This window comes from Alexandromys fortis, unplaced genomic scaffold (genome assembly GCF_014885135.2).
Source record: "Alexandromys fortis isolate MF-2015 unplaced genomic scaffold, M_Fortis_MF-2015_v1.1 scaffold_14, whole genome shotgun sequence".
NCBI classification, from domain to species: Eukaryota; Metazoa; Chordata; class Mammalia; order Rodentia; family Cricetidae; genus Alexandromys; species Alexandromys fortis.
In genome coordinates this window covers 1,868,881-1,879,429 of record NW_026067910.1, presented here as the reverse complement: position 1 = coordinate 1,879,429, position 10,549 = coordinate 1,868,881, and positions in this window count along the sequence as shown.

Genomic DNA, 10,549 nt, shown 5'->3' with positions numbered 1-10,549 from the left:
TACATATGATGAAATGATCATGTGGTTTTTGTCTTTCAGTCTGTTGTGTAAATTACATTTGTTGATTACATATGCTGACCATCTCTGTATCTAAGAGATGAACCCATTTGATCAAGGTAGATTATCTTTTTGATACGTTTTTGTATTTGTCTTGCAAGTATTTTATTGAGAGTTTTTGCATCTATATTTATAAAGGAAATTGGTTTGCAACTCTCTTTGTTGGGTCTTTATGTGGTTTGGATATGAGGGTAATTGTGACCTCATAAAAAAGAATTAGGAAATATTCCTTCTATTTCTAGTTTATAGAAAAATAATTTGAGGAGTATTACCTTAACTCTTCTTTGAAAATCCGGTAGAATTCTACACTGAATGCATCTGTTTTTCTTTTTTTAAGCAAGGAAACTTTTAATTACTGCTTTTATTTCACTAGAGGTTATAAGTCTGTTTAAATTGATTAGCTGATCTTGATTTAACTTTGATAGATTATATATATACATATATATATATCAAAAATGTTCCCAATTCATTTAGCCTTTCCAATTTAGTGGAGGTCGTGTTTTTAAAATATGTATTTATTACTCTTTGGGTCTCTCTAGATTCTTGTGATATCCTCCTTTTTATATGTCTCAAATTTTATTAATTTAGATCTTCTCTGTGTGTCTTTTTGGTTAATAGAGGCAAGGAAGGGTTGATCAATCTAATTGATTTTCCTCAAAGAACCATCTCTTCAATTCTTTGATACTGTCTATTGTTGCTGTTGTTGTTTGTATTTTATTGATTTTATCCTGGAATTTGATTATTTCATGTTATCTACTCCTTTTGGGTGTTACTTCCACCTTTTGTTTTAAAGTTTTAAGGTATATTTTTAAGTTGCTAATATGAGTTCTCTCCAATTCTCTTTTAGGCCCTTAGTACTATGAGCTTGCCTCTCTGAGAACCTCTGTTATTGTGTTTCATAGGTTAGGGTATATTATGTTTTCATTTTCATTCAATTCTAAATAAGTTTAATTTTTTTTCTTAATTATAGTCTTGCTCTATTTTTCATTCAGTAACGAGTTTCTCAGTTTCCATGAGTTTTTATATTTTCTGTCATTGATATACAGCTCAGATCCATGGCCATCAGATAGGGTGCAGAATATTGTGTCAATTTTTTTGTATCTGTGAAGATTTGCCTTGTGTCCAACTATGTGGTCAATGTTGGAGAAAGGTCCATGAACTGTTGAGAGGAAGACACGTTCTTCTGTGTTTGTGTGAAGCGTTCTGTAATATTTGCTAGGTTCATTTGACTTATTATCTCAGTTAGCTTCAGCATTTCTGTTTAGTTTTTGTCTGGCCTGTCTATTGGTGAAACTGTAGTGTTGAAGTCTCCCACTATCTATGTGTGAGGCTAATATGTAATTTTATGTGCAGTATTATTTCTTTTATGAACTGGGTGCCCTTTCTTTAATGTGCAAATGATTAAAATTACAATATTCTCTTTAATGAGCATGTTCCTACATTCTCCCTCCTAATTAGTTTTGGTTTGAAATATATTTTGTCAGAGACTAAAATGTGTACACCTCTTTGCTTCTTGGGTCCATTTGCTTGGATTAATTTTTTTTTATTCTTTCACCCTGAACTGATGTCTATCTTCAATGATAAGGTGTGCTTCTTGTATACAGCAGAAAGATGGATCCTGTTTTCAAATACAATCTGAGAATCTGTTTTTTATTAAGAAATTGAGACAGTTGAGGTTGAGAGTTATCAAAGAGTAGTTTGTTGATCCCTGTTATTTTGTTGTTTCGTATCACACACACACACACACACACACACGCACGCACTTTGATTTGCTGGTCTGGAATAATTTATTTCTCGTGATTTTTGGAGGGTGTGGTTAACCTCTTTAGGTTGAAGTTTTCCTTCCTGTGCCTTGTGTAGAGTCAGACTAAATAGATAGATACTGCTTAAATATTTTTAATCATGGAATGTTTTTCTGTCTCTTTCTATTTTGTTGATAGTTTTGCTGGTATATGCTGTGATCCACAGAGTTATACAATGAGAATTCAGATGACAAGATTACTAGGCTGACCCACAGGGATCACACATTCCTATTAATGACACCCAAATTGCAGGGCATTGGGGATATTCACCTTTTGAATAACTGCTGTGATTTCTGTAAAACCCTTTTGAAGCCATAGCACACCCTTTTCCATAGTGGAACTCATTCCAAAAGCCCCCAGTAGTGTATTAATCAATTTTAAAGCAAAACTCCCTCATGTACTGTTATATTGGATGACCTTTTCCCACACCATGAGGCCCTGATGTGAAAATATTCATACAGTCAAGAAACCTTTATTCCCACAGTTAAATCCATGCCCATTCGCTAATTAAAAACTTAGAAACTATCTCTCCACAATTATCTTTTCTGTCGGGATATCTGGCCAGGAGAGAAGTCCTGCAAATAGACCACATTTGGAACCTCAAAGACCTGGCACTGAGAAGGGGAATGCAGTATGTCTGCCCTCATGATAAAGACTGAGCACCTTGATTTCTCTAATAGCCATCTCAGGAGAATGCACCTTACTGGCCCTGCTCTGCCCTAACTAGTTGTTACTTTCATCTCATTTTTATTGATACAATATCTTAGTCTAGGATATTAATTGTCTGTGCCTTTACCCTTAGAGATACAGGGGGAAAAAACTATGAATCACTTAACCAGCTCCAGAGAAAGGAATTTCTTCTCTCTCAGCATCAGTGGGAACAAACGCTCGACCACTTAGCCCAAGGTTAGAAGCATCAACCTCTAGATTTTATACTATATAGCATAGTTCTCCCTCTGGTCTAACCATTGTAGATTGCTAGGACAGAATGGTCCGGTTTAATCAACTAACCCTTTTCTGTTTTCACAGCCGTAAAAAATGCATGCCTAGTACCCTTGTTCTTGCCTTTGATTGGTGTAATGAATGACTCTTGAGTTTTGTATCTATATTTATAGTAAATGAGATCATTCCACTGTAAGCACAAAAATGAAAACTAAAAGTCAGACCATTAACACAAGTGAAAGTTTTAGTGAGAGGAAGAACAATGAAAACTATGATGAATGATATGTTATATGTCATACCAAAACTAATTCATATTTAAAATTGCAGAACTCCATACACACAAAACACACCCCCACAGCACATCTCAGCTGCAGGCTGACAGTGTTCATGGTTTATTTCTGCATTCTTCCTTCATCACACTGATGGGTCTGCTTGAACAAATGGGGGTTGTCTGTGTTTTTTTGAAATTTAACTTGTCCCTGTCTTTTAACAGAGATTTCTATCCCACCAGGTCCCACAGTAATTTAGTCCTAAATAAACACACAGAGGTCTACTGTTGTATGAGTTCCCGCTAGTGTGTTCCTGGCAGCCCAGCAGCTCAGACCCAAAATAATCACACAGAAACTATATTATTTAAAACACTGTTTGACCCATTAGCTCTATCTCCTTATTGGCTAACTCTTACATCCTAATTTAACCCATTTCTATTACTCTGTATATCACCATGAGGCTGTGGCTTACAGGGTAAAGTTCCAGTGTCTGTCTCCAGTGGGGCTACATGGCTTCTCTCTTGACTCTGCCTCCTTTCTCCCAGCATTCTGTTTTATTTTCCCTGCCTAGCTCTGCTCTACCAAGGCCAAGGCAGATACTTTATTAACAAATGGTATTCACAACATACAGAGGGGAATTCCATATCACCTGTCTTTATCATGAAATTTATTATGAAGTATTTGGATTCCCATGACCAGCAATCATTTTTCATTTTCTCTTTGATTGCAGACGTCTTTGCTTCCCCTGATGTTAGCTGTCCTGTGTATCCATCCACTTCCATGCCACTGGTTTTCTTTATATTATTGCTAATACTTGGATGGTTTCTGTGTTTTATAATAAAGGATTTCATTAATTAGTAAGTGTATTTACAATGTACCACAGATTGAGTAATTTAATGAGCAGAAATTTATTTCTCCATAATTCTGGAGTATGGTCCAAGATCAGTTAAGATGTCAACAGCATAAACCAGATCTTTTGCTATCGCTCATGGTTTGTAGGTGACCAACCTGTCCTACATTGCACAGGAGCTTCCTCTATGGTGTTTGCCTCAAATTTTCTTCTGGTTCCTGTCGTATTATATTAAAGGCTATCTATGACCTCATTGTAATGGTCTTTATAACTACTGAATCTCCAAATATAGTCACATCTAGATATATTAAACATTAGAACTTTAGTATACGAACTTGGAAAACAGAATTCAATCCACAATAATAAATGAGAAGCAGAAGGATTCCCCAATGAATTTAATTAATTTTCTACTATAGATCCTTCTTCAATAAAATGATAACCTTGCATCCTTGCAAAATGAATGGGTCAATAGCTGTCATTGTAGTTAGAGATAAGACAAGTAAGAATATAATGTCAGCCACTTCCAGTGCTAACTACAAACACAAATTTGAAGTGTTCAAAGCGTACACATTTTAAAAGTAAAATGAAACATCTGAAATTAACTTTAATAATATTTTTTACTTAATTTTGTGTGTCTAGATGTTAACAATATATATAATATTACATGTTATATATTATATTATATTATATTATATATAATCAATATAAAAACAGTACTGAGCAGGATGTGGAGACAGATGCCTTTAATCTGAGCATGGGAAGGCAGAGGCAAATAAATCTCTAGGAGTTGGAGGTCTAGTTTTTAAAGCAAGGTCCAGGCCATTAAATACTACATAGTGAGAACTTGTCTCAAGAAAAAATAATAAAGATGATGAGATTATTTTACACTCTGTTTGGGGACTAATGTTAACACTTACAGCATTCATAATTTACAGTACAATTTGAACTAGCCACTTTACAGAAGCTAAGAAGCTACATGAAGATTTTAGATAAGATAGGTCATGAAAGTGTTGTTTCTAATCAGCATTTGAAAACAGGTACTCTGGAATCTGACAGTTTTCTGGGTATTCTGAACCTGATGTTCTTGAATTTTCTAAATCCATATGAAGCTTCTGAACCTTTGCCCTCAACCACTGTTAAAGGTAGCCTACAGTTTGGAAAGCATGGGGTCCTTTCCCAAAGACCCTCCAGTGCTTTTTCTTGTCGTGCATGCTTTCCCTGAGACAAGCTATGCCCCAAGGGAGATCATAGATAACAAAGCCAACCCTTTATGTTGCGAAAAACATTATTTAGCTCCTTGTTGCAAGGAGGCCACTTGTTGGTTTCCTACTGCTCATCCCTGAAATAACGACACAGAAACCATATTATTTAAATCACTTCTTGGCCCATTAGCTCTAGCTTCTTATTGGCTAACTCTTACATATTAATTTAACCCATTTCTATTAATCTGTATATTACCATGTGGCAGTGGCTTACCAGCAAAGTTTCAGCATGTCTGTCTCCGGCAGGACTAGTGGCTTCTGCCTAACTCCTACTTCCTCCCAGCATTCAGTTTAGTTTTCCCAACCTACCTCTATTCCCTGCATAGGCCCAAGACAGTTTCTTTATTAATCAATAGTATTCACAGCATACAAGGGGGAATCCCACATCAGCTCCTACTCTATAAGCCAGAACAAAAATGTGTCACAGCCTCTGCACCAAAAAGTCTACCAACTTTGACTGAACACCCCAATATGCAAGAGCAACCCTAATTTAGGTATCTCCTTCTGGCATTATTATTAATAGGTTCCCTTTTCATTTTTAAAACATCTCAATAAGAATCGATACAGTCAAATAACTATATCCCCTGCATATTATTGCATTATTCCTCAAGTAATCCTATAAAACAAATAGTTCCAGTTTGTAAATAAGGAAACCCACAGTTGCAAGGACAAGTCACTGTGTCATGGTTTGAATGAAAATGGCCTCCACAGGCCCATAGAGAGAAGCACTATTAGGAGGACTGGCCTTGTTGGAGAAAGTGTGTCTGTGCTTTGAGGTTTCAGAAGCTCAAGCCAGGTCCAGTGTTGTTCTCTTTTCCTGCCACCTTCAGATCCAGATGTAGAACTCTCGGCTCCTTCTCCATCAGTGTGTCTACATACATACTATCATGCTTCCTGACATGATAATGGACTAAATCTCTGAACTATAAGCCAGCTCCAATTAGATGTTTTCCTTTATAAGTGTTGCCATGGTCATGGTGTCTCTTCACAGCAATGGAACACTAGCTAGGATACACTTCAGATCCCAAATTCATTCATTCTCTCTGACTGTAGACTGTGTCCCTTCTATCTCACCATGTATAGCAGTGGGTTGTCCTGGGCCCTGTAGAATTAGAAAGCATATCTTGGTAGTTTTCTCCCTTATCTTCCATTTCACGGTCACTCAGCCATCAGTTGATGGAACCCCCAGTTTCTGAAACATTAAATGCATGTCTAGCCTGTTCTTCTAAATGTAGCTTGGTCATGGAAGCATACCTTAGCAGTTTACAAGACCGCCATTAATAACTGCAGGCTTTCCACTGACTTAGAAAACTAAGAGAAATTTTGGTGACTTTACACATCATTGATCTTTTGGAATGTGGTAATTTCAAGCTACAAAATCCTTTTAAATAAAGTACCTACACCTACCTAAGAGGGGTATGGAGTTCCTTTTGAAACAGGCATGGCTATCTAAAGGCAAAGTGTGCAGCTCAGGGTGGTCAGGGAGAGACAATAAACCATACGGCACTCTGTGTTTGTATACACAGCAGTGTCCCTCAATAGAGACTCTCTAAGAAAGATTTGATAATGAGAAAGGTAAAGAAAGGAAGTGAAGAAATAGACAAGGAGCAAAATGTAAAAGGAGAAAAATATAGATAGTTTGGAAAGTTTATGAGATAATACTTTAGGGAGAAATTTTGAAAGGACCACAGCACGGGCTTGAAGGAACTTAAATACAGCATCACTGCCTTCTAGTGAAATAAATGAGGAAGAGAACAAGTTATCCCCACATCCCTTATTATAGAGGCAAAAAAAAGGAGATTTTGGTCCACGTGTCAGTTACCAGGCTAGACATATGAAATACATTCTATCTCATAAGCACCAAGTAGAATTCAAAATACCACACAGCCATTGAGGATCCTTCTATCATAGATCAGGGAGACTGACCAGAAAGCTACTGCTCACTACAGGTAACTGGCTAGCAGAAAGGGGGTGTCTATAAATTTTATTGTAACATGTGTATGCCATTTCTTCCACTTATATTAAAAACAGCTGCTATCAGGAACACACATTCAGTCCATTCTGGGACTGTGATTTTCAGTTCCAGAATGCACCAATAAATATGGCGTTTACACATTGCTTTCAAAGCATTGAAGAAAATGTTTAAATTATGAGAGAATCTGTTTTATCAGTTTTCTTCTCCTCTGGCATCACTGCTGACACTGGTTATGTTCCCTCCGGTCAAATTTTAAAAACATGAATTTGGTAGATTCTTTCCCTACCACAACCCTACAGTCTCTTCCCTGGAGCCCTGTAGATCGACCAGGCAAAAATATGCTTGCAATGGCATGCTGATAAATCACACTGGCACCAGGGAGCTCTGATTGTAGCATTTGTTGGTTGTCATATTGGAGACCCAGCTCAGCATGGCTGATTTAGGGACAACTCTGCTTAAAGATGGCTTGAGAAATTCCTAAAAATGTCACATTGAGCTGATATGGGAAGACCCATAGCAACAAAGGCTGGAGAATTCTAATCCAGTTCTCTGCCCCAGCCAACAAATATTCTAAACCTCTGAGCAATACTACACAAAAACAGTAAAAAAAATAAAATAAAATAACTGTTTGTGTACTTTGTGTGGCAGTCCTTCAGAACAGTATTGGTGTTCCCCAAAGAATGAAAGGAAGCTGTTGTCATTATGCCCAGGAACAAATGTTTGGGAGCAGCAAATAATCTCATATTAGAAGTCACAGATGCAAAATTGAAAGCATGAGTCTAACTACCTACCTGGGCTCAGGAAGTTCTGTGCACCTTAGTGTGTTCCTGTCACTTATTGCTGACATTCGTCGTAGCCTGTCGCTTTTTCTCATATTACATATAAAGTCATAATTTGCTACAATAGGAAAAAAGGAGGTCCCAGGCATCTTAGGACACAAATGTCATCCTACAAATGCTCTATTAATGTTAGAGAGATGGCTGAGCAGAGTGACTGGTTCAGACCGAATCAGTGCCAGCTTTGCTCCTCCTGATCAGAACGCTCAGCAAGTCACATGTTTTCATTAAGCTTCAGGATTCAGGACATGGTCTGTCATAAAATGCTTTTCAGCTTTCAGTGCAGTCCAGTTGGAAAACACTGGTGCTTGGCTGGGCAGACTTCACAGTCAGCAAAGCGGTTGCCACACAGAAATGAAGACCTGAATGCAACCTCTCAGAAAACCCTTTAAAAAAAAAATGAGTGTAGCACTGTGTGCTTATAATCCCAGCACTGAGAAGGTAGAGAAAAGAGGATCCCTGGGACTTGCTAGTCAGGTGTTCTAACAAATTTAGGAGGGCTTTGGATTCAATGAGAGACCCTGCCTTAAAAAATAAAGTCTAATCAATTGTGGTGGCCCACATATGTAATCCCAGCACTCCAGAGACAGAGGCTGGATCACTGTGAATTCCAGGCTAACCTGGTCTACATAGTGACCTCCAAGACAACCAGGGATATATAGTGAATCTTTGCTGTGGGGCAATGGTCTTGTACCCTGTAAAGACTTGTCACTTGTATTGGTTTAATAAAATGCTGATTGCCAATAGCCAGACAAAAAGTATAGGCAGGGCAACCAGAATGGGAGAATTCTGGGAAGAGGAAAAGCTCAGTCTGCAGTCATCACCCAGACACAGAGGAAGAAAGATGAGAATGCCTCAATGATAAAAGGTATCAAGCCACATGGCTAGCACAGACAAGAATTATGGGTTAATGTAAGATGTAAGAGTTAATTAGTAAGAAAGCTTGAGAAAATAGGCCAATTAGTTTCAAATCAATGCAGGCCTTTGTGTGTTTCTTTGGGACTGAATGTCTGTGGGACTAGGAGGTACAGAAATCTCTGCCAACAAATCTTTGCCTAATAAATAAATAAAATGGAGAATTATTGAACATACACATCGAACATTCACACCCCCACACAGAGAAAAATGTGGTATACACAGAAAAACAAAGTATACACACACACAAACATTGCCACTATCTCCATTGAGATTATTTGTTTATTGAATTATGTGTACAGGTATATGTGATTATGTGTGTTTGAGTATGTGGAGGTGGGAGTGCATGTTTGTGAGTTTGTGTATATACATGTATGTGTTGGATGGGGGAGGGCTGGATGTATGTATGTAGAAGTGTGTGAAGGTTGGAGAATAACATGCTGAAATCAGCCACCTCTTTCCATCACATGTATCCTGGAAGTCAACTCAGGTCGCCAGGCTCGGAGGAAAGTATCTTCACCTGCTGAGCCATCTGACCAAGTTTCAGTTCTTAAAAATGAAGAATAAAGATGGACCTGGAGGTACACATTTTATTCCCATCCCTCAGTAGGCACAAGCAGTTGACTCTCTGTAAGTTTGAGGCTAGCCTGGTCTGCATTGGAAGTTCTAGACAAACCAGGGCTACATAGTGAGACCCAGTTTCAAAAACAACATTAAATTAATTAAAAGTAAGAAAGGAAAGACATGAGTCACTATTACCAGTTCTCAGGTGACCCATTTTGCCTGTATGTGTCTGTGTACCACACATATATTTAGTATCTGCAGAGACCAGAAAAGATCATCAGATCTCCTAAAACCAGAATCACACACAATTATGAGCTGCTATATGTATGCTGAGAACTGAGGTGGGACCCTCTGCAAGTGCTCTTAACGACTGTTTGGTTTCCTACCCACTAAATGATTACATATCACCCTTCCTGACCTGAGGCCATAACTAATCATCCTGCTTCCCTATAAAATATGCCCATTAAACCTTACAGTCAGGAAAGCAACATCTGTAGTCATCTGTATGCACAGCTGGAAAATCATTGTACAAAATCATAAAAACCTAGGAGTATTTTGCAATTGAATAATAATCACCTTTCAAAAGACTCTCAGCAAGTACCTTTTAAAATGAGGCATGTTGGGTTTTTAAGCAGTGGTGTGTAATTGGGCATTTTTGTGCTCAGCTTCCATTAACAGTGAGCAAATTAGGCAATGATTCTCCACCTTTAAGAACTGTGATACACAACAGATCCCCGTGAGCTAGCATCCATGTTGGCTAGAATGTGGAAATCAGACCCAGATCTAACTCCATCAACTCATTCTTTAATTCATCTATACATCTCACATATTAACAGAACACTAATTTCCATGGTAAAAATTCCATGAATTTACCAGTATGGATTCCTGTGATATACCTAGGAATAACTTTCAAATTAATCAGGGGACAATTTCTACATATGCCTTTCTTTCATTATGTGGCACAGAATCTTAGAGTTTCTTTTTGAAAGGCTATTTTTATATGCTTTTCTGAATTAGTCATGGTAACTTGCACACAGAAGGCCCTCAGCAATATTGTCTGAGTGACTTACTGACCTT